We start from the raw sequence: 25,254 nt of genomic DNA on the forward strand, positions 1-25,254 counted from the left end.
ACAGAAAAGAAAAATAACCAAGAGTTTATTCTTAATGGATATTGTCACTGTTGGTAAAGATGGTGCCCAGAGTGCTTCTCTTCTGGGAGCTCAGGTCCATGACGCACTGAACAGCACGTGAACCATCACCTCCAATCCCCTGCTCCTCCTCATCCTGCGTTGAGCCCATAAATATCAACACCTTGTTCGTTCTCTCTCTCTTTCCCCTCTCCCCTTCTGCTCTCTCCTTTCTCCTTTCTCCTCTCTCTCTCTCCCTTCCACCCTCTGTCTCTTCCCCCTCTCCTCTCTCTTCTCTTCTCTCTCTCCCTCTGTACCCCCTTCTCTTCTGTGACCGGCTGCAATGGTCCCGCTAATAAAATCTCAGATAGGTAAACAGTTCTTTCGGCTAGTTGAGTTTACGGAGCTTTTCCACTGATCCTACATTGGTGCTGAAACCCGGGACGGGTATCCCCATTGCTCAAGGCAGAACCCCGTTCCCAAACTACAAGCCTAACCGTTCCTATCATACTCCACTCCTCTGATCGCCTGCCTGACATCCACCACCGGCCTGCAGATTGGTGAGTTTCCCCATCCCAGGAGCGTGTGAACCCTAACTTACCAGAACGAGGGAATTGTCCATTGAGTGTCCAGCAATCCCTCTGGGTATGTTTGGGGCTAACGCATCCCACACAGACCCATCAGGGTCACGGTGGACCCTGGGCGCTCTGCTAGGACACCCCTTGGAATCCACCGCCTGGGATGTAGGATTAATTCTCCCTTTCTAACTCCTCCCCTCACTCTTGGCTCCCGTGGTCAAGTTAGCACAGTTGCTACAGCCCGTCTCACCCGAATTCTGTCTCTGCCCCCCCCCCAGTCTCTTTCTGACTCTTTCATCCCAGTGGAAAAACTCTCCTGACGTCAGGTTGCCCGCAGCCGCGGCCCTATTTGGGTCTCACAGATTGCACTCCACTGGTGACAACCAGGCAGTGTCCTCTATATTTCCCTGTTGTGGTCGGTCATTTTGGGGATGCCCACTTGATCCTCTGTCTGCTCCGGAGCTTCCAGGAAGCTCTTTCTGGCCTGGGTTTTTTCCTCTCCCTCTCTCTTACTCTTTCTCTGACTCCCATCTCACCCTTCCAGCATGGGAAATTCCTCATCCCTCCCGGCCAATTCTCTCTTGTGGTGTCTCTTAGATAATTTGAAAACCCTGAGCCTGACTCCCGATATTAAACCAAAAAGGTTCATAAAATTTTGTACCCAGGACTGGTCTACATACCCCTTAGACAAACAAAACGTTTGGCCCACGTGTGGATCTTTGGATCCCAAATTACTCCGGATCTTTTTAATTACTGTAAGCGATCAAAGCAGTGGAACTAGATTCCCTATGTGGAGGCTTTTTCCTTACTTCGATCTCATCCAAATCTCTGCACCCAATGCAAGCCTCAACAGCTACTCCTTGCTCTCAAACCTCCTTCCTCCTCTTCTCCACTCTCTGCCTCCACACCTTCTCCTCCTCCTTTCTTTTCTCTGCTCTCTGCCTCCACTTTTGACCCAGCTGATGAACCGCCTCTATACTGCTCTCTCCCACCCTCAGCTCCGCTTTCCCCACTTTCACTCCCTCCCACTTCCCCATCTTCTACATCTGTGGCTTCTTCTTCTGACACTCCTGCTCCTCTTCCTCCCAACACTTCCACACAAACTCCTCCCACTTCCATACCTTCTGTCCTGGTTTCTCCACCTCAGTTTAGTCCACCCGCCACCCGTTCAGCCACCCTTTCACACACTAATACAGCACCTAACCCACAAGTTACCACATCTCATCACCTGACTCAAACTTCACACATTGTGGCCCCCCTTGAAGAGGTCACCAGGCCGAACGGGATTTTAAGGGTTTATGTTCCTTTTTCTATGCTTGACTTTTCTAAAGTAGAAAAAAAATTGGGATCTTACACTGCAAACTCTGTCTCTTATATTAAAGAGTTTCAATACTTCACTCAAGCCTATAGCCTCACCTTTCATGATTTCTATATGATTCTGTCCAATACTCTTCTCCCTGAGGAAAGGAGAAGGGTCTGGGACAAAGCTAGGGCCTATGCAAACCAGGTTCATCAGACTAATGCCCACCATCCCTTAGGGGCCCAGGCAGTTCCAGACCAAGACCCCCATTGGGATTATTTTATTTTATTTTTTTTGCTTTTATTTTTATTTTTATTTTTTTTAATTAATTTTTATTGTAGGTTGTTCAAAACATTACATAGTTCTTGATATATCATATTTCACACTTTGATTCAAGTGGGATATGAGCTCCCATTTTTACCCCATATACAGATTGCAGAATCACTTCAGTTGCACAACCATTGATTTACATATTGCCATTCTGGAGTCTGTTGTATTCTGCTGCCTTTCCTATCCTCTACTATCCCCCCTCCCCCCTCCCCTCCCCTCTTCTCTCTCTACCCCCTCTACTGTAATTCATTTCTCCCCCTTATATTTTCCCTCCTTTCCCCTCACTTCCTCTTGTATGTAATTTTATATACCCCTGAGGGTCTCCTTCCATTTACATGCAATTTCCCTTCTCTCTCCCTTTCCCTCCCACCTCTCATCCCTGTTTAATGTTAATCTTCTTCTCATGCTCTTCTTCCCTACTCTGTTCTTAGTTACTCTCCTTATATCAAAGAAGACATTTGGCATTTGTTTTTAAGGGATTGGCTAGCTTCACTTAGCATAATCTGCTCTAATGCCATCCATTTCCCTCCAAATTCTATGATTTTGTCATTTCTTAATGCAGAGTAATACTCCATTGTGTATAAATGCCACATTTTTTTTATCCATTCGTCTATTGAAGGGCATCTAGGTTGGTTCCACAGTCTTGCTATTGTGAATTGTGCTGCTATGAACATGGATGTAGCAGTGTCCCTATAGTGTGCTCTTTTTAGGTCTTTAGGGAATAGACCGAGTAGTGGAATAGCTGGATCAAATGGTGGTTCCATTCCGAGCTTTCCAAGAAATCTCCATACTGCTTTCCAAATTGGCCGCACCAATTTGCAGTCCCACCCATTGGGATTATAATGACCCCACCTTATTACCTGTCTGATAGCTGGCCTAAAGGCGGCAGCACAAAAGACTATTAACTTTGATAAACTCCAGGAAGTCATCCAGGAGAAGAATGAAAACCCCTCGGCCTTCCTAGACCGACTAACAAAGGCTCTCGTTCAGTACACTAATTTGGACCCTGAATCCCCGGATGGGAGGCAACTTCTTATGACCTGTTTTTTTTCTCACAAAGCTACCCTGACATTGGGAAAAGCTAAAAAAAAATTAGAGAGGGGATCTTGACTCCTCAGACCCAGGTGTTGGCCCTGGCCTTCAAGGTCTACCACAACAGAGATGAAAGAGCAAAACACCAAAAATGCCAGATGTTGGCCCAGGTGTTTCAGGGCTCCTTCCAACCTATGGAAAGGGGGAGACAACAGCCGCCACAATGAGGACCCCCTGGGCCCTGCTTTAAGTGTGGTGATGAAGGACATTGGGCTAGGGCTTGCCCTAACCCCAGGGCACCACCCAGACTGTGCCCCAGATGCCCACGTCCTGGCCACTGGGGATCAGACTGCCCCAATTCCCAGAGGGGAGCTGAGGTCAGTCACCCCACCAGTGACTTGCTGGGCCTAGCAGCCGAGGATTGACAGGGCCCTGGGTCTTCTGTCCCGACCTATTCAATCAGCAAGCAGGAACCCAGGTGGTTATCCGAGTGGCTGGGCGTCTCATAAACTATGTGGTAGACACTGGGGCCACATTCTCCGTTCTGAGAGAGTTTTGGGGAACCACCTATCCCTCCAAATCTCCTGTTGTTGGGCTAGGAGTTCAAACCATCATCCCGCGCAGAACTCCTCCCCTCACTTGCTCCTTATCTGAGTTCTCCTTTTCACACCATTTTTTGGTTATGCCTCAATGTCCGGTCCCCTTGCTGGGAAGGGATATATTATCCATCTTATATGGACAAGGCCTTAAGGCCTCCATAACCATACGCTTATTGTCCTCCCCTATTCATATCTCCGCCATGGCTTTACTCCCTGACGAAGAAGAGACTTTACCTCTTTGTGTCTGGTGTGGAGACCCCAACGACCACCAGAACACACATTTCCCCCTCCCCTGTAAAATAGTAGTTCCAATTGTATGGGACACTGAAACCCCGTCCTCTGCAAATTGCTCTCCCGTGGAAGTACATCTTAAAGACCCTAACCACTTCCCAAAGCAGGCCCAGTACCTGCTGCCAACTGCCAGTCTTAAGGGCCTAAAGCCAATCATTCAGAGCTTACTAAGAAAGGGGTTCCTCCATCCCACAAACTCTCCATTCAATACCCAATTTTAGCAGTAAAAAAGCCTAACGGAACACACCATTTGGTGCAGAACTTAAGGTTAATAAATTCTTCAACCAGGCTCATACATCCCCTGGTTCCAAACCCTTATACTATTCTTTCCTTCATTCCTGCAAACTCCACCTGTTTTTCAGTTATTGATCTTAAAGATGCCTTCTTTTCAATTCCACTATCCATCTCTTCCCAAGACATATTTACTTTCACCTGGACTGATCCAGAAACTAGACATTCCCGACAGTTAACCTGGACTTTTCCTGCCTCAGGGGTTTCATATTTTTGGACAAGTCCTCGCTGGAGATCTTGAGGACTTTTTTCCCTCTATGCCCAGACTCAACCCTCCTACAATATGTTGATGACCTCCTCCTTTGTAGTCCCTCATTAGAAACCTCGAAGTCTGACACAGCCACCCTCCTGAATTTTCTTGCTCACCGAGGATATAGGGTTTCTCTGCAAAAGGTGCAGCTCTCTCTCTCTCTCTGAGGTTGTTTACTTAGGGTTCCACATTACCCAAGGGAAGAAAGCTATCACAACCGATAGAAAAGGCCTTATTGAAAGCCCTCCAGTACCAAAAACTAAGGAGGAGATTCTCTCATTCCTGGGTCTGGCATGGGTACCAAATTACTCATTACTTGCCAGACCATTATATGATCTAGCAAAGGGAACAAGCATGAGCCCTTGTTAGTTTCAGCTGCACCACATTTCAGAACCCTCCTGAAGGCCCTCTTACAAGCACTGGCCCTACAGCTGCCAGATGTTAATAGGCCTTTTACTCTCTATGTCCATGAAAACAAAGGGCAAGGCTTGGGGGTGCTGGGACAAATGGCCCTACACCTGCCAGATGTTAATAGGCCTTTTACTCTATGTCCATGAAAACAAAGGGTAAGGCTTCGGGGTGCTGGGACAAATGTATGGGCCCACCTTCGCTCCGGTGGCATACCTCTCAAAACAGTTAGATCCAACTGTCCAGGGATGGGCTCCTTGTCTCCGCGCCCTAGCAGCCTCCTGTGTTTTATTAAAAGAATCGCAAAAGCTTACCTTTGGAGCTCAAATCACTGTCACTTCTCCTCACACCTTGAGGACTTGCTAACGTACAAAGGACTGCAAACCCTCCCTCCCTGTCGAATTCTCTCCCTCTTGGTCTCTTTCCTCTATGACTTTTCCATGTCCTTCCAAACCTGCGTCCCTCTCAACCCAGCAACTCTGTTACCCATTCAGGCTGAAGGTCAATCACAGTCCCCAACACATAAAAGCAGGGAAATTGTAGAAAACTTCCTTCCATGCCCAATTGATATCACTGAGGGACCTCTAGACCAATCTGATTACACCTGGTTCACTGATGGCAGCTCCTTTATGCATGCGGGGATCAGAAAAGCTGGATATGCCATAGTGTCCCTATCATGAGTAATAGAAGCCAATCCCCTGCCTGCAAATACCACCAACCAACAGGCTGAGCTGGTAGCTGCAACACGAGCCTGTGAATTGGCAGCGGGGAAAAATCTTACACTTTATACTGATTCCAAATATGTTTTCCACATTCTCTTATCTCATGCAGCAATTTGGAAGGAGAGAGGTCTCCTGAACTCAAAGGGAACCCCTATAACCAACTCCACATACATCACCCAGCTACTACAAGCCTCCCAGCTTCCTAAAAACTTGGAGTTGTCCATTGCAGATCACACCAAGATGACTCCTCCCCCATCACACAGGGGAATTCAAAAGCAGATCAGGCAGCCAAGTCAGCCACCCTTTCAGACCCCACCGGATCTCTCATCGCCACATGCTCTCCAACATTACCCAATAGTGGAGACCCACCAAAACATGCCCTCTTTACTTACCTCCACTCCATTTTCCACACCAGTCTGCAGACTCTCAAAGCCTTTCTCCACTCTTTCTTTATGCTGACTCCCCAGGATAAAGAAATGATACAGCAAATCACAGCCTCATGCCAGATATGCAAAAAAGTGAATCCCAATACATCTTTAAAACCCGGAACCTTCCCTTGCCATCAGGCTAGGGGCCATATACCCGGGGCAGATTGGCAAATCGACTTTACCAAGATGCCCAGAGTAAAAAACTTCACATACATACTAGTTTTAATAGACACATTCTTGGGTTGGGTAGAGGCCTTCCCCACCTCAAATAAGCAGGCTACCACAGTCGCTAACATCCTCCTAACTGAAGTAATCCCTCAGTTTGGGATGCCCGCTTCAATCCAATCTGACAACGGGCCTGAGTTTGTCTCTCAAGTAACCCAGAATATGGCAAAGACATTGTCCATCCCATGGCACTTTCATTGTCCCTATCGCCCCCAAACCTCAGGTAAGGTTGAGTGAGCCAACCACACAATGAAAGACATCATAATGAAACTATCTTTAGAGACTCATTTAGATTGGATTAAACTCCTCCCTCTTGCCCTACTAAGCCTGAGAGCTTTACCAAAAAAGCCATCCCTTGCCTCCCCCTTTGAGATAATGCATGGTCATCCCCTTCTCCCCCAAGGAATCTCACCAGAGCCTTGGCCCCTCCTCTTCCTTATACCCTCTGAGCTATGGAAGCAACAAGATTTGTTGCTTCTGGATCCAGAGAACTCAGCTGCCTCCTTTCTGCTCAAACCAGGAGAATGGTCTACTTTTCTTCCCCAGGGGAAAGATCCCCCCAACCCCACAATGGGAAGGGCCATTAGGGGTAGTCCTGTGTACACCCAATGCTCGGAACTCCAACAGGAAGGAAAGAAGCTAACCCCCTGGATTCATATTTCTATGTTAAAACCGGCGGCAAGCCCTCCAGAGGACAATCCCATCACAGCTCCCAACCTTGCAGAACCCCCACAATCACCCAGATTTACCTGTGAGATATCCCCAGATAACCCTCTCAAGCTCCGTTTCTCACAGTCATGCACCACCTTCCCTCCCGTTCCGGAGGAGAAGAACATACATAAGATGGGCCTCCTGATAGGATCTAGGAACCCACCGCAACACAGTACACCCACACCCTTTTTAGACCTCTGTCTACAGGCCTTATGCCTGCTAACTCTCTTTCAAAGTGTAGTTCAGGGAAGGTTAAATCCTATACCATCCTGTCCCACAAACTGTAACCAAACTCTTCCTAAGAAGAGTTTTAAAGTCTTTAATGAAACCCCTCCCAAAGACTGTTACCATGGTGATCCCCAGGCCTGTGAACACAATAACAATAGATACTGGGTGGCCATTGGGAAGAACCCAGCCCTGGCTCCTCCCACACCATGCCCAAGTGGCTGGACATTCAATAGGAAGAACTGCTGGAAGAGGACGATTGATGTACCCAATTGGCTGCCTGATTTGGTTAAGGCAAAAACAGTCAAAGAACCTCTTCTCTCTCTTAAATTTGTCAATATCTCTCTCAATCTGTTAAAGGCTACTATTAATACAAACTATGTACAGGGATGTTGACTGTGTTTGCAGGCTAGAACTGAATCCCCCAAAACTAATAGTATACCCAATAAATAGTTCTCAGGCTGCACTCAAGGAGGCCTCTTCAACCCAAGACACCACAGCCACTCTCCGGTGTCCCTCTCTACCAGGCTGCTCCATTATCTTTTCATTCATCAGGAAATGTGCCAGGAGGAGACTTATCTGAGAAGCAATGTCAACAAAAAACCTCTCTACCAAAAGGTAGTAAGGCCCACTGCCCACCAGTCTCTGAAGCATCACTCTTACGTGGGATGACTGTATACCACTGTCTGCCCCTTGACTGGGCAGGCACATGTACTCTTGTTCTCTTGTTTCCCTATGTAGACATAGTTCCAGGAGATACAGAAATACCAATCCCCCTTATGACACACATAAGACCCAAATGGGTGATCCAATTCTTACCTCTCCTTGCTACTTTAGGAATTATAGCAGGTTTGGCAACGGGTACAGCAGGTTTGGCTACCTCCCTCACATATTATGATCAATTGTCCAAATTGTTCATAGATGACCTCCAACAGGTGACTGAGTCCATACTTACCCTCCAAAATCAATTAGATTCCCTAGCGGCAGTAGTTCTACTACTTAGATATACTCACAGCAGAGAAAGGAGGCCTCTGCCTATTCTTACAGGAAGAATATTGTTATTATGTTAATCAGTCAGGGATAGTGAAAGATAAGATTAAACAACTACAGGAACAACTAGAAAAAAGAAAGCAGCAATTGGCACAACAATCCTATTGAGACCTCTTCACAAACCCCGTCAGCCGCTGGATTCTCCTGATACTGGGACCTCTAGTTGGGGTCTTTTTATTCTGTGCCTTCCTTCTTTGTATTTTAAAATTCCTTCAAGGACAAATTAACAAAATCTCTAACCAAACTTTCAATCAGCTCCTCCTCAGGGATTACCAGCTATTTGCCAACGAGCCGGACGACACTCATGTCCACACAACCCAAGAAACCTCCACCAAGTGCTGAAAGATGAAGATATCAAATGATGACTCCACCAAAGGGCCATCTCTACCCCACCATGCCAAAGAAACAAGCCCTTGGTTTTCAGCTTTATATGTTCTAATCTGCCTTCTCCTGGGCATAGGCCTTTTTCTACCAGCCCTACAGACTGGACGACATGCCAGAGATTAATGTTGTTTCTTTTCATAGCTGCAGGGCACCTTCATGGACTTCTCCCTGGAGGAAATTCATGTCTTCAGCACCTGGATATGGGGCCTCCTGGCCCTCCTTCTCCAACCAACTGACCTCCCTCCCTCTCTCTAAATGATGCCCCTACTCAGCAGGAAGTAGCCAGATCAAGTATGGCTCCCCCAAACCAAAACAAAAAAGGGAGGAATGTTGGTAAGATAGCGCCTGGAGATCTTCTCTTCTGGGAACTCAGGTCCATGATGCACTGAATGGCCCGCGAACCATCACATCCAATCCTTGTGAATGGCGCAAACTTTGAATGGCACACCTCCAATCCCTGAAGTGGCGCGAATTCTCGGCCAATGAAGAAGTAACAACCCACTTGCCTTGCTCCTCCTCATCCCGCGTTAAGCCCATAAATATCAACACCCTGTTTCTTCTCTTTCCCTCTCCCTCTCCCTCTCCCTCTGGCCCTCTCTCCCTCTCCCTCTCTCCCTCTTCCTCTCTCCCTCTCTCCCTCTCTCCCTCTCTCCCTCTCTCCCTCTCTCCCTCTCTCCCTCTCCCTCTCCTTCTCCCTCTCCCTCTTCCTCTCTCTCCCACCCCCACCTCCACCTTCTCTTCTGTGACTGCCTGCTACAATCCTGCTAATAAAATCTCGGACAGGTAAACGGTTGTTTTGGCTTTTTGAGTTTATGGAGCTTTTTCCACCGTTCCTACAGTCACAAGGGAGCAAAATTGCAACATATGCAATCAAGAGGAGAAATAAAAAGTGTCCACGTGTTTCTGCCCCTTTCAATGCTTTATTCACTCAAATTACTCAATACAATTTCACTCTATAGGTTCTTTTTACACATTTTATTATTATTATTATTATTTGCATTACAATTCTTAATATACCTTTATACCACATCTATAGTTTCTTAATTAAGAAAATGACAGTCCTTAATGCTAGGCACTGCAATATACATAATCAATTCATAGCAAACAATTCTAGATTAATTCATTTGCAGCAAACAATTCTAGGTTAATTCTAAGCATTGCAAAACATACTTAATCATGACAGACTAATGACAGACATTCCCTCTAAATGCAAAGTTCAAAAGTCTTAGGCTTTAGGCTTTATGTCCAGCAGATGCACACTCACTTAGACCATGGTGATCAGTTCCAGAACCAAGGCAGGCTTCTCCTAGCATGGAGTAGTTAAGGAGAGGATCCTAGGGAGAAGTTGCTGCTCTCACCAAGGTCCAGATGAGGGTAGAGTTTGAGAGTTGTAAGGATCACGCAGAGGATCAGGAAAATGATGACAAGTGATAGGATGTCAGGTCCTCATCAGGCTTTCCAACTCCAGTGCATCCTTGTTTTGGCTGGCTGAATTCCTGTTCATTTGCTCTATTATTTATACTAAATTTGGGGGCTTTTGACCCCCTTTTCAATCCTTACCAGCTACCACCAGATTTCTCAGTAACATCATTTACCCTGGGGTCAGAAACATCTGGTCTGGTGGTCTCCACCCTGATCTTCTCGCCTTTCCCTCTTATCAGACAAGGACAGCCTGGCAGAGGCTTCACTCTGTTTATCAGGGTGAGGGGAAGTAACTTGTTAAAGGCATACTGGAAGGATCTATTAGGTGTGCCTAGTTTTAACTCCATTAGAGTTTCTAGAAAACTCCTAGACTGGAGTTTTAGAACTGGAGTTTTTAAAATGGAGTTGCTTAGGCTCAGGCCTAAGGCCATCCTCACAGATATTATCACTAATTTGGTATTATTAGTCTAAACAATTTGTATTAAAATGAGCAATTATATTTAACAAGGGCCTAAGAAATATATAGTTAATTAATTGTCAGTATTGTGAGTTTGAGAGTTTGTTGTTTTTTGGTTTTGGTTTATTGAGTACAGATTTTTGTCACCAAATTCCAGGATAACTGACAAGAGTATATGAAATTTAGAAATAATTTTTAGACAAATAAAGATTTATTTAATGGTAAACAAAGTTAATAAAATTTTTGAGAAATAGTTTAAATAAATGTACAATGATAACTCTACAACATTTTAGAAGTTTTGTTTTCAGTTTTAGGATTTTATGCTTTTTGTTTATTTGTTGTAAAGACCTCCAAAGACCAAGTGGTAGGATACACAAATACCTAGCTATTCAATAAATGAGCAGTTTATTCTTAGACTTTTCTCTAGGACCTTAATTAGCAAGGAAAATTTCAAAATGGACAATTAAAGGATAATACTTTATGGATGGAGAAGAATATTATGTAGTTGATGAAACTGGGTTGGAATGCACAAAAAAGGATATTTTAAGTAGTTTTGTGAATGAGTTCACTGACTACGTTTGCTCTGGGGTTCTAGATCAAGTATTCCACAGGTAGATAGCAAAGGCTTTTTGTGGCCTAGACCAAGTCACCCAATTTATATTGGATCTTAGTTTCTACTTTATGAAATTCCAGAGTTGGGCTAATCAGTTAATGGAACACTGAAGTTTCTAAGAATATCATGAAATACTTTATGCAGGAGTAGGTCTTACATGTATAGCTGTAATGCCAGATTCATGGGACCCCGATAGACCTCCAGGAGCCGAATCTAATGCAATCACAAAAGAGTCTTTATTGCTACCTTGAGCCTGGACTCACAACCATTTTCAACACAGTGGTCCTGAAGAGTGAGCCCCAACCCTTAGTTCAGTGAGGATTTATAGGTTTTGGGGGGATACTCCATGCATCACAACATCACACAGCAAATCATTTCATACCGCAGGAAAATCAAACAACTCTTAACATTGATCAGCACATTCACTGGCCGGAACAAGTTGGGTAAGGGTGATTGGTTAGTTCAAGTGGTGGATACATTTGAACTGATTGGTTTAGGCTGTGAGGGGTTATGAGAGTATATAAGCTAAACTTGCAGGGTGGCCTAATCATGTTATCAATCACCTAACCTATGAGGAGGGTCACCTGGCATTTCAGATATTTTGCTTTCTTATGCTGATTGGTGGTTGCTAGGGGGTTGCTATAGGTCCTCAACTAGCATAACTGAGTCAGGGACACCAGGCACCTCAGATCACTCCTGTTAAACAACTCAGCAGGGTGGGTTTGTGCCTAGGAGCACTCTGGGGGTTTTTCCAAGGACAAGGGTCATGCCCCCTCCCTCTGGACAGGCCTTGAGAGAAGATGGTTTCTCAAAAATGGAGTCCATCAGTTTCTTATAGATTTAAATTAATGAATTCAAATCAACACATGAGTTCTACAAAATTGATTTTAACATGAACAGACTTTCAGTTAGTTCTCTCAGAGGCAACCATAAAGTATTGTAAACATAACAAGCAGTGAAAAAGTGAAGCCTAACCCCCAAATTCAATGTTCTCCTAAGTCATGTTAATCAAATTAGGTGATGTACAATGAAGATCATATGACTGAAAGAAAAGGGAGAAAAAAACTTTCAATTCTGTGATAAGAGGAAGCCTGATGTGACCAGAAATTTTTTCAAGCTTAGAAAAGGTACAGTTCAGTTTAGGAAAAGAATCATTTTAGATACTCTGAGGAGGAATATTGAATAGAACTGAGGTTCATCACAAGGAAGGATCTGAGAGACAGTGAATGTTTTATGTCTGGTGGAGATATTTACTTGAAGACAGACCTTCTTGCCTGAAGGCAGGATTAAAATTGGCACTTGTATAAAGGAGTGAAAAGACAGGTAAGGAGCATACACACCACAAACATGGCACACGCGTGAGCCCGCATGAATGTAGGAGAGGAGGTTACGAAGGAAAAGAAGCCACGAAAATGGGAGTGAAAATCAAAAAGAACCAAAATGCTGGTGGAAGGGTTAAAATCTAAATCAATACAGCAATAGGGCACGGGTTAAAGAAACGATGAATGCTACAAGACTTCTTTTTGTCATCTAAAGAAAAAAAATTTTTGTTTTCCCACTGACTCGAGAAGATATTCCTGAATAGTACAACTACATAGTGGAGTCGAAATACAGAATTTAGAAGTTGGTTCAGGGAACCATAAGCACGCAAAGGGCTCCTGCAAGAAACCGCGCTGCGCTTGGGGGCGCACGCATGCTGACCCTTCCAGGGAGCTCCCCTGGGGAAACGCGCGCCTGTCCGGGCTCCAGGGGGCGGTAGAACTCGCACACTTTTTTTAGAACAAGAGACTGAAAGGCCTCTCGCTGAGGTTCCCAGGTCCCAGGGCTGGCGGAGGGCCTCCTGCCACGGGCGGGGCGGAGCCACGCGCTGCGGAACCCGAAATCCCTCTAGGCGCGGCGGGCGACCCCCCAGGCTTGCTCCTGAGCCTCCACCCGCGCGCTGGGCAGACCTTCTCTGTACCGCTGGGCGTGGGTGTGTGGGAAAGGCGGGGCGGCGGGTCATCGGCCCCAGGATTGGTTATCTGCAGCAGTGCCCGTGGGGCTGCCTGGGGCCGTGCGTCCGGGACACCCAGTGCCGGCTGCCTAGACTGGGCCCCCGACCGCCGCCGCCCAGATGCTCAATTCCTAACGCTCCCGGCGAAGCGGGGTCACCTGCACCACAGCCTGCGGAGTGAGTAGCAGGGGAGAATACCGAGGGCAAAGAAACCCTCTCCGCCGTGTGATTCGTGTAGCTCTAGCGGAGCCCGCGATCCAGAGTGAGCGCGCCCAACCCTTTCCGGTTGTGGGGTGTGTGTGTGTGTGTGTGTGTGTGTGTGTGTGTGTGTGTGTAGTGGGATTTTCCTCGTTGTTTTTTAGTTGTCAAATCAACCAGAGGGTGTTGCTTCTAGTGGAGTAGGTTAGCACTGTCAACGTGCTAAGCATCATCAGATCCCATTGCCTGGACCTGCTCAAAACCGGTGGAAGCTGTGGCCTTTTGTTTATCAGGTATCTGCTTATCATCACACTCTTGTTATGTCACCCTAGACTCTGCTGTGATTTGTTGCACCAAAAGATTAGTGGCAGGAATCCTCCCGTTCCTAACAAGAAATCTATACCACTAGCAGACACAGAGCAGATGCCTTTGCCAAGTCAACTCCATTTTCTCACCCCTCCTTAATGAGCCTCCACTTGACAGTTATTGCTGCTACGCAGTACTCTCTTGGAATTCTAGTTTACTGTTTCTCTCAAAGTCAGGAATGAAACATCTATTCAGCAAATACCTGTGTGTCTTCTCTGTGCCAAACTGGCATATATTCTAGTATTTGAAGGTTTGTAGGATAATAGCCCTGTTGATACATTTTCATCATTTTTTAGGACTTCAATAAAAGGTAATTATAGAATAAGAAGAATAGAATTAGTGATCCAGATCTAAGTCCTAAGGCCTGTAGCTGCAGTTGCTAGGTGAATGTGAAAGGTGGCACTTGTCCATTTCTGTTTGCTTTTGCCTTCTTGTACAGCAGAACCTGAAAAAGCTAAGAAACATTCCCCCAGACTTCCTTTGAGATAGAGTTCTGGATAAAAATTAGGGTCTGGCAAGTAAACTTGCCTGATGTTTCTAAAGCAAGGAGAGGGTGAGGTAGAGGCCACCTCCCTGTTATTTGTAGCTGTTTTCTTTTTAATTTTTTTTTTAGTTGTAGATGGACACAATATCCTTATTTATTTATTTGTATGTGGTGCTGAGGATCGAACCCAGTGCCTCACACATGTGAGGCAAGCACTCTGCCTCTGAGCCACAACCCCAGCCCCTGTAGCAGTTTTCTTCTGGCAAAAAAAAAGTACAGGAGATGCCAGTGTCCTGTCTTCAGAACTGTGGTGTTGAGGGCACTTACAGCAGCTGAGACACTCAGACTCAGTGTCACTGTGTTGAATCACCAGCCCTGTGGCTGTCAAGGGGCAGTTGAGGGAGGTGGCAAGTATATTCTGTTTCCTGTCCAGATAGTTTCTAGATCCCAGCATATCTGGGTCAAAACTATAGTGGTGTTCTTGAACTCCAGAGGCCCTGTGTAGCTTCTTGATTATGGCAAAAACTCTTTAATGGTTCAGTTACTAGTGTTGTAGAAGTAATTCTTGGGGACTCAGCCTAGACCCTGTACTTTTAGCCCTTCCACAATCTCATGAACACCCAATTCTCTGTGTACGATCTCTTAAATATCTGGAGTGGTTTCTGTCTTCTGCATTGACTCTGATTACTGTGCTTACCATGTATACTCTAAGAGTCACCTAACACCTAATCTCAGTTTCTTTAGATGGGAGGTAAAACCATGGGATTAGCTCCAGAGGCCTGTGGTGATTTGAATGTCTTCAATTGGGCTTGACCCACTCCAGATGATGCCAAGACTCCACATTACTTATTACCTGCCTGGCTCCTGAAGTCATTTATTTGTTACCCACAGACCCTTGAAAGTCTCTTGCTTTACAAGTATAACGTGAAACATTTCTTCATTTGAAAATATTTACAGAATACAAGAGATTATTGACTATCTGGTTCATGGCCAAGTATTTATTAGTCCTATTAGTGTGCTTCTGACTCTTGGTCAGCACACAAATCCTAGCGACAGAACACATTTTTCTTCTGGAGGAAAAAAAAGACTTACAATTTTTTTACACAAAGCTTGGTAATTCAGTACCAGGGAAGTGGAGTAGCCTGTGTATGCAATCATATAATGAGGGAGTGCTCTCAGTATTTTAGTCATGTGTCATCTGTGCTAAGGAAGCCACAATTATGATACGTTCTGGAGTGTTTTTAATAACCTTTTAAAGTTATTAACTGTGTCTTGCCAATATTATTGGATATGGAAAACAAAACACCCCAAAATAGTTAGACCCAGGAGAAAGAAATAGAAAGGAACGCCATACAATGATGACTTTCTTCTCTCCCAACACAAGTCCTTCCCAGATACTGGCCACAGGAGGGGAGACAGTGTCTCATCCAACCTAGAAGTGATAGTCTCTAGGAAATACTAATCTCTTTCAAGACAGTACCTCTCCAGGTGCTGGCCACCAGTCCCCAACTCAAGGACTCAAATTCCTGAGTGCCCAGACTGGCATGCTCACTACATCACCCACAACCTGTATAAGCCCAGTCCCCTCCTTTGTTCGGTGGCTCATTTTCCACCAGGAAAATGGGTCCATTCCCGTAGGTCTAGTCTGGTTCCTGAACAAAGGCTGAGCTGATATGAAGTTTGTGCCCAGCCCTGTCTCTTTGTTCTAACAAACATAATGAAAGCTCTTTGCCTTTAAAAAAATCAATTCTCTAATTTGTTTTTCTGTGTCTTCTGTGAAGTTTGAATTCACCAGTGTCCCTTATCTGTGCTCTTCAGTGTGCCATGCATGGGTGGCTTCCTTCTCAAAGGATATTTCCTTAAAAGAAGACAGAGGAGCAGAAGGCATCTCTATGGACTCTATGAAGTACACTGTTTTAGGATTTGGGAGACATAGGCATTGTCTCCATCTTAAACAAGAAGAAACTTGTCCAGACTGACTTATGAATTTGCCCAAGCTAACCTGACTAGGAGGTAATAGCTCAAGAATGTATACTTAGTGTTTTTCTTCTGACTGCTCAGATCACAAACATTTCTGTGTTCTAATTAATACAGATATACATAGAATTCCCTATATGCACCTTCCTATTCATATTTTATTCTTTGCTCATATGGTTTCTCTGCCTGGAATGGTCTTCTATGGTTTCTTTACATGACCAAGTTATTTTCTAAGGCTTGTTTCCCACATATCCTGATGCATCCACCCCCGGCCAAGCACAGCAATACCCTCTCCCCTCTGCCCTTTTTAGGTCATAATTAAAGTACCTAAGGCAACACCAGTTGCTATAACAGAAGAACTCCAAAATCTCAGCAACCAAACACAACAAAAGCTTATTTCTCATGCAAGTAAAGTCCAAGCAGGAGTTCAGCTGGTGGACTTCTATTCAGTGATTCTGGAAGTCAAGATTCTTTTATATTATGGCTTTGCTATCTCCTAAGCACTTAAGAGACCTTAGTTTCAGAAAGTGGGAAAGAGAGGGGGATATGGAGAATTTCATGAAGGCTTCTTCTGGATGAATCCTAGAAATAGCACATTATTTTATGCCCACATCCCATTAGCCAGTCTACAGGTCACATGCCACATAAACCTATAAGGCAGACTGGGAGATGTTGACTCTGCCCAGGCAGCAGGGGAAACTAGTTTGGTGAACACATTATCAGTTTCTGTCCCTCCCTTAAAAAACAGAGACTGTATTTTATTCATTTTTATATCTCTTGTGCCTTACACACCATACAAACCCAGTAAAAGTTTAATTAACTTCATTGGTTGTTAACATATGCTAGCTAATATGCCTAAAACAGAGACTTGCCACACTTCATGTTGGTTGCTAAGGATTTATCTATCATTCTAGATTGTAAGCTCTGAGTATAGGAACTATGTAAGGCTTTTCACTTCTACATCACCAGAAGAAGAGCTAGAAATAATCTAAGCTTAATAAATATTTGTTAAATGAATGAATAAGTTCTCAGAGAAAACAGGAGGGCATTTGTCAGCCAGAGGCAGTAGCACAAGCCTGTAAACCCAGCTATTCAGGAGGCTGAGGCAGGAGAATCATCAAGTTCAAGGTCAGCTTGGGCAACTTAAAATAGAAAGGGCTAAGCATGTGGCTCAGTGATAACGCACTTACCTACCATGCCCTGGGCCCTGGGGTTCAATCTCCAGTACAATAAATAAATAAATGTATGTTTTAAAAGGAGTCTGTTTTTGCAAAGTTAGGAAATACTATTTGAGAAGATGACATTTGAGTTAGATTTTTGAGTGACCACTAGAATTTTACAAGTTAAAGTTAAAGCAAGAAATGAAATGAAACTTACAAGTAGTTAAAGTAAGAAATAAAACAGTGGTATCACTGTTTTTGTTGTTTCAGCAATAGGCATTTAAAAATAACCAAATATTTACATGCCCAACTTTTTTCATTCAGTATTCAAATATTACAATTGAACTTTGGGGATGAAGGAGGGAAAAACTATATATAAAAAAACTATATATAATCTTACAGTTGATATAATTTCTATTGACTAAAAACTTTGGAATTGTTTTTTTTTTTTTTTTAGTCCCTGAAATGTTATTTCCTGCAGTTTTTAGAAGTATCAATGCAAAGGCAGTGTTCTAATCAGTCATTCTTTAAGAAGATGTTGCAGTGTGTTAAGCTAAAAGTTCCTCATTGCTGCCTCTGATCAGAGTGTCTTAGAGTTGCTGTTGAATCAAAATCACCTTTTGTACTACTTTGACTTTGGTTGTAGTGACAGGACTTTTGGCCAAAAGTCCCTTAAAAAATAAAAATTTACTTTTCTCACACAAGATGTCTGGAGGTAAGTGGGTCTCTGTTAGCTTTTTTTCATTGCTGTTAACAAAGTGCCCAATAAGAACAACTTATAGAAGGAAAAGTTTATTTTGGTTCATAGTTCCAAAGGTTTAATTCATGGTGGTCTGACTCCATCGCTCTGGCCCCAAGATGAGGCAGAACATCATGGCAGAAGGGTATGGTGAAGGAGTGCTGAGGAATTCATGGTGGCCAGGACGCACAGAGAGAGGAAAATGGGCCATGGGAAAGATGAATCCCTTCCAGGGCAAGCACCCAGTGACCCACCTCCTCCAACTATGCCTCACCTTTCTATAGTTACCATTCAACTTAGGATGGACTGATTAGGGTAGGCACAGTTCTCATAGTCTAATCATTTCACCTCTGACCATTCCTGCATTAACATGGGAGTTTTGGGGGACAACTTATATCCAAACCGTAGAGTGTCCAAGGTTTGTTTAAAAATTCAATGGTGTCATAGCCCTTGGTTGCTTTCTGTGATTAGCTAATCCTCATTTTTTTTATTGGTCAATAATGGTTGCTAGAGTTCAAAGAAACACAGTCCTCATCCATAATCCAAACTTCACAACCTCCCCACACATATGTATTTAATAACAAAAGGAGAGATTTTTTCTTTTCTTTTTATTAAGAAGGAAAATCTTACCATTGACCCCCAGTAGCTTTGCCTATAAACTCCACTGGCAAAAAATGAATCAAGCTTAGCCCTAAATCAACTGGTAAAGAGGAATGTTGTTACAGAGGTTGATTTAGATCAATACTGATTTTATCACCAAAGCCAAGGAAGGGACATACTGTCATACCTGAACACATAGTTTTTAGGTAGGCATTAAGTTATGTCTTCTACACTTCCGCAGATTAAATCTTTGGAGATTTTTTACTTCAGTAGACCTAAAAGTAATATTTTATACTTTCAAAAAATTACATTTGCTCTCTATGGGGAGACAAAATAGGAAGAAAAGCAATTACTGGGCCCCTTCTTACCTTGGGATAGTTGCACTGGATTCATATTTCATTATACAGTGTTTTTCTTCAAGAAGAGCCAACCAAAGTGATAGATTAATTAAGTAAATAGCATAGTGGTTGTTTTCCTTTGGCAATGCTGTGGTTGACACACCTGAAGCTTTTAGATAAGGTCATTCTCGTTCAGGAAAACATTCTTCGTCATTTCAATAATTGTCAAGGAAAGTTTTAAGCCCTCCTCTGTGGCCTGTGAATTCCTCACTGCTGAGTAGGGCTCCTTTTGAGAGCATTGACCAGGGTTAAGCAAAGTCCAGAAACTGCAATGTTTGTTCATGTAGAAATCCTGTAGGGCCTGAGAACCCATGCTTTCAACACACGAATGGGTAAACACCACAGGCGGGAGATTGTTATTATTGTGGTCATTAGATAATATTCAATGACCGATCATAGTGATGCTCTTTTAAATGAATGAATATACTACACAGAGTATTCCAGCAATGCCTTCATCCATTCCTGTTGCTCTGATAAAATATCACGAATTGTATAATTCACAAATACAGTAATATAAATGTATTGCTCACAGTTCTTGAGACTGGAAATTCCAAGATTATGGTGCCTACAGATTTCGTGTCTGGTAGGGGTTTGCAAGATGGTGCTTTCTTGATGCATCCTCACAGGGAGGAAGGGATAAACACTGGCCGAAGGGGAAGAGCAAAAGGCACTACACTGCTCTTTTCAAACTCTTTTAGTCAGCTTTTTCATCATTGTGACCAAAATAAATGATGAGAGCAATGTAGAAGAGGAGAAATTTATTTCAGCTCACAGTTTCAAGTCCATGGTTGGCTGACTCCATAGCTCTGGACCTGAGGTGACACAGAACATCATGGTGGAAGGGTGTGGCAGAGAAAAACAGTTCAGGACATGGCAACCAGGAAGGGGAGAGAGAGAGAGAGAGAAAAAGAGAGAGAGAGAGAGAGAAAATATGCTCCACTCACCAGGGACAAACTGTATTCCCCAAAGGCACAACCCAAGTGACCTACTTCCTATAGCCACTCCCTACCTGCCTACAGTTACTGCCAGTAAATCCAGTGTATTAATACACTGATAGGGTTACACCTTTCAGTCTAACCATTTCACCTCTGAAAATTCTTGCATTGTCCCACATATGAGCTTTGGGGGGATACCTCATATCTAAACCATAACATAAGAACACTAGTCCCATTCATGAGGGTGAAATGCTCATGACTTACTTGCCAGAAGGCCCCATCTCTTAACTGTCCCTTGAGGGTTAATTTCCAACATGAACTTTGGAGGGACACACACATTCAAACAATAGCAAGCAATATATGCAAGTGCTTGGTAAGATTACCTATCAAATGTCATCGTATCCATATGACAAGAAATAACAAAGAGTAACCCGTCTTTGTCCTGCAGCAATCTGTCAGTCATAATTGAATTGACAGCAACAAGTATATTTACTTGCCTGAGATCCTACACACATTTGCAAGCTGATTATTCCTTTATATCTTCTAGAATATTATGGAAAGCATTATTAAACATTTACATTGGTAAAAAAACTAAAAAATATAAGACTCATTTAACAAATGCCTCCTTTATGAGCAAGCATATTTATAGAAGTGGTTTTCAAAGTATGCTTCACTTGCCAAGAGAACAAGGAGTGAACCAGCAAGAATCCTGCAGCTCCAAATTTATCTGTTCCACTTGTTGAATTTAAGATAAGATATCATTTGATGAATTTTTTTTTACTTTAAAAACAAATATTTGAAAATTATTTCTGTAAAAGATTCTAGGCTTTTCCCCACCTTCTTTGAAAATCACACACAAGAAATGACCTTAAACTGTGTGAGGTGAAATGATCTCAAATCAAATCACCAGAATGTATCTGTGAAAAAAATTAAAGAAAACCATATTATTTTCTTTTCTCTAAAGCTTTAAGAATTATATGGATTCCCTTTTTAAATGTAATTTTATTGTAAAGGATCTTAACAATATCTAATTGTAGAAAGTAAAAATTCGAAGTCCAACTACTCTATTTCCCTACTCAAAGGAAACTGCTAACAGACTTGTTTCTTTCTGTTTTTTACATACATGTGCCTACATAGAACTGATTTTGTTCTTTACCTAAGTGCAATTTTTTTTTTTCAAATGTGAAGGTGAAAACAGTTTCTTTCGATTTCACAGCTCTATAATTTTGGTGGCATATGTCCCTTATATTGAAAATAAAGTTCAAATTAAGCCAAGATAGTTTCCAAGTATCTGAATTAGTCCCATAGGAAATTCTGGTTATTAGGTATGCTAAAGAGGAGCGTGAGGGCTGGGGTTGTGGCTTAGTGATAGAGTGTTCTCCTAGCGCACATGAGGCTCTGGGTTCAATCCTCAGCACCACATAAAAATAAAATAAAGATATTGTGTCTACCTAAAATTAAAATAAATAAATAAATAAAAAAGAGGAGCATGAATGGCCAACAGCCTTTGCTTATATTTTTAGAAAATGCTTGACTTACCAGCCTTCAAACAAATGGATAATCACAACAGTCTTAATAGTCAAGTCACTTGGCTTGGATCAGACTTCACACTTCTATTGAAATTTGTATTTGAACTGTAGACCTTCATTAAATTCATCTTATTTACTGAATTTATGAGACCTATAAAATTTTGCCTTTAGTAGCTGAATAAGTTTTTTCTAATATAATTAAAAGATTGTTTATCATTCTCAGTGATGCAATATCTTGATTGTGAAGCTTCTGTGTATAGGTACTTTTAATGTTTAAGTAAAAAGTAACTTGCCTTCCTAGTTCTCAGTATAATTATCCAATACACAAAAGTCTTTCAAAGTATCTCAGTTTAACTGAAATTTAAAAAACAAAAACCTCCTTGATTCTTGAAATCTTAAGGCATACCTGAGTGTCAAGTAATCAGTTAGTCAGTTAACTAATAATTTGGAGGATGTAAACAGTATTTGTCATGAGACACAACATTTATTTTGTCATCAATATTGTACAACTTAAATGGATTTATAACTTTTAGCTTATAATAAACTATAACATTCTGGAATGGTTTAGATAAGGTCTCCGAAAGGCCCATAGGTTAAGGATGTGGTTGCTGCTATTGGGAGGTAATGGAAACTCCAGGAAGCAGGATCTGGTGGGAGGAAGTTGATTTTCTGGGAGTGTGCCCTTGAAGGGTGTGTTAGTCAGCTGTGATCAAAATACCTGACAAGAACAAGTCAGAGGAGGTTCACAATTTCAGAGATTCATTCCATGGTCAGATGACTTTATTGCTCTGGGCCAGAGAAGAGGCAGAACATCATAGCAGAACAGCATCCCTGTGCTTACAGTGGCCAGGAAACAGAGAAAGACAGGGAAAGGTGCTACAAGGAAGATGAACACCTGCAGGGCACATCTCCAGTGACCTACCTCCTCCAGCTATGTCCCACCTGCCTACATTTACTACCCAGTATAGAAATCGTTTCAAATTTTTAATTTTTCAAATGGATGAATCCACTTATTAGGTTATAACTCTAATAATTTAATAAATCCACCCCTGAAAATTCCTGCATTAACACAAGAACTTTTGTAGGACACCTCAGATCCAAAACATAACAAAAAATAAATTGGAAACCTAGGGCCTTATTCTCCCTCTTGTTGTTTTTGGGACACCATGAGGTTAACAGGCCTCCTCTGCCATAGCTCCTACCATGAAGCACTTTGTTGCCTGTGGTGCACCACCCGTAAAGCTACTTGAGTGGTCTTTTACTCAGGACTGAGTCATGGAAGACTTAGTTCTCTCTTGGGAAAGAGGATCCTGATATTCCTGTGTGTAGACTGCCCAAGGCGTGAAATCTCTGCCCTCGCTCTACCGATGGGACAGTTCTGGTAGCACTGAAATTGGGCATGATCCATTGCATTTGGACAGCCCATCTCCTGCCTCATTTGGCAAAGAACATTCTGTAGAAAACCTTTGAAGTTCCTCTGCATAAATAAACCAAAGGCGAGCTCACTCTGTCTCTCTTCCCGGTGTGGAAGCAGGACCTCTAAAGTCGTAGAGCCCTCTCATCCTCACTTTTCAAAATCACTTCCGTGTTGTGTGGTTTCTTCGCAATTTCTTTTTCTTAGCTTAATTTCACAGCCAGCCCACCTCACACAGAGGAAGCCCAAATTCTATCGCCCACATGGGACATGGGCGAGAGTTGCCACAGTCCCAAACAAGTCCAAGTGATCATGGACTTAAACTTCTGAAACCCTATGTCAGAATAATCTTTTCAAGTTGATCATCTTCGGTATTTCCTCACAATGACAGAAAGCTGACTCACACATTGGTAACTATGGGAGAGAGTAAAGCTGAAGATAATAGAAAGTAGAAAATAAAAATATTGATATTTGCTTTTAAAAATATTGATATTTGCTTTTGAATGTGTTTTCAAACATAGTTAAATATTTTGATATATAGAGACAAATATATGCATATATGTGTGTGATTTTAAACAAAACATGTAGCAGAGACTATGAAAAATACAATGCACTTGTTTGGTAGAAATTACATGAAGTTGAAGATATAGATTAAAGTGTTATGCTCGAATTCAGGACCCCCAAAAACCACCAGAGACCAAGATTGATGTAAACAGCAAACAGGTGTTTATTGCGAGCTAGCTCGGTCCTCCACGCACACACAGCAACTGGTGACGCTGAGAGGCCCCGAGCCCAGGGTTTGCAACAGTTTTATATACACTCTTTGGAGAAGACAGGGACTTCACATACATCATAGCATCTCTTAGCAAATCATCACACACCACGGGAAAATCATAAAACAACTCTAAAACATGATTAGCACATTCACTGGTGGGAACAAGTTGGGTAGGGGTGATTGGTTAGTTCAAGAGGGGGATTCGTTTGAAGTGATTGGTTTAGGCTATGAGGGGAGTACATTCTGAACTACATGGTTTCCCAACACCATAAACTACTGGGAGGGTCATCTGGCATCCCAGGTATTTTCCCTGTCTCAAGCTGATTGGTGGCTGCTAGGGCGTTGCTATGGGCCCTCACCTAGCCTGAGTCAGGGACACCTTGCATCACAGATCTCTCCTGTTATTTGCAGCCAAACAACTCAGCAGGGTGGGTATGTGCCTAGGAGTGCTCTATGGGTCTTTCCAAGGACAAGGGTCACGCCCGCTTCCTTGGACAGGCTTTACTCTGAGGTAGAGGCTGGTTTTTCATTCCCCCCTTTGTCTGGAAACTTGGGAACCAATCATAGTTCCCTCAGTTGGGGAACTATCTGGGCAGGCTCTACATCTTGGTAAACAGTAACCCTCAGGGGACAGTCTTCAACTTCCAAGACTCACTCAAAATTGGCCTCCTAGATCCAACCTGACTGGATTTACCTATCTACACTGTCTATCTATTTCTGGCTTCATTCCCCCCCCTCTAATTTTAGTAACTCTTTATTGCTGTAAGGAGAAGGGGTGACGGCTCATTCTGGCTGCTTCAGAGCTGAAAGGGGGTGTTGAACATGAGGGGGCTCGATGACATGGGGGACGACATGGGGGACGAGTGAGTTCCCTTTTAGAAGTCAGTTCCATTTGAAGTCTGGTTGGGGAAAAACAGGTTGTCATCTGGGGATGGATGCTTCTTCTATGAGAGAAATAAAAGCCATGAGTACTGAATAAGTGTTGCAGCAGCTGGAACATGTCACTGTACATAAGTTCCCTCACCAGGCTTTAACATCCCCAGTTACCAGGACTGTAACCGTAACATTTAACTTTTAGGGTTACAGATGTCCTTCCCCTTAAGATACAGTTTAATAATTGAATGTCATCTGATCTTGCAAAACCCTTTTACTAGTAGGACCTCTGAGTCTAATAGAGAAACTTTTAATTCTGTTACTTAGGGCTGCATAATCATACTAACAAACACTAAGCCTACCTGTGTAGGTTAGGAATATCTGTAGGCCTTAAACTAAAAACTACTCTGGCAGTTCCTTTTGATAGTTATCAGGCATTCCTGCCTAAGAATCTCTTTTGTAGCCTCCAGTCTTACTTATTCTTGAGGGCTAACACAAGA

At 43.0% G+C, this 25,254-nt stretch overlaps 1 protein-coding gene across 1 annotated transcript in view; it reads left to right on the plus strand.

The window, feature by feature from the left end:
* Nucleotides 1–13,361: 13,361 nt before the first annotated feature.
* Slc9b2 (solute carrier family 9 member B2) overlaps nt 13,362–25,254 on the plus strand; it is a 54,842-nt gene continuing 42,949 nt past the window's right edge. Inside the window, exon 1 of the mRNA XM_076864486.2 lies at nt 13,362–13,568. The gene's annotated coding sequence lies outside the window, so the exon portion shown is untranslated. The remainder of the gene's footprint in view (nt 13,569–25,254) is intronic.

The sequence above is a fragment of the Callospermophilus lateralis genome, chromosome 8 (genome assembly GCF_048772815.1).
Source record: "Callospermophilus lateralis isolate mCalLat2 chromosome 8, mCalLat2.hap1, whole genome shotgun sequence".
NCBI lineage: Eukaryota > Metazoa > Chordata > Mammalia > Rodentia > Sciuridae > Callospermophilus > Callospermophilus lateralis.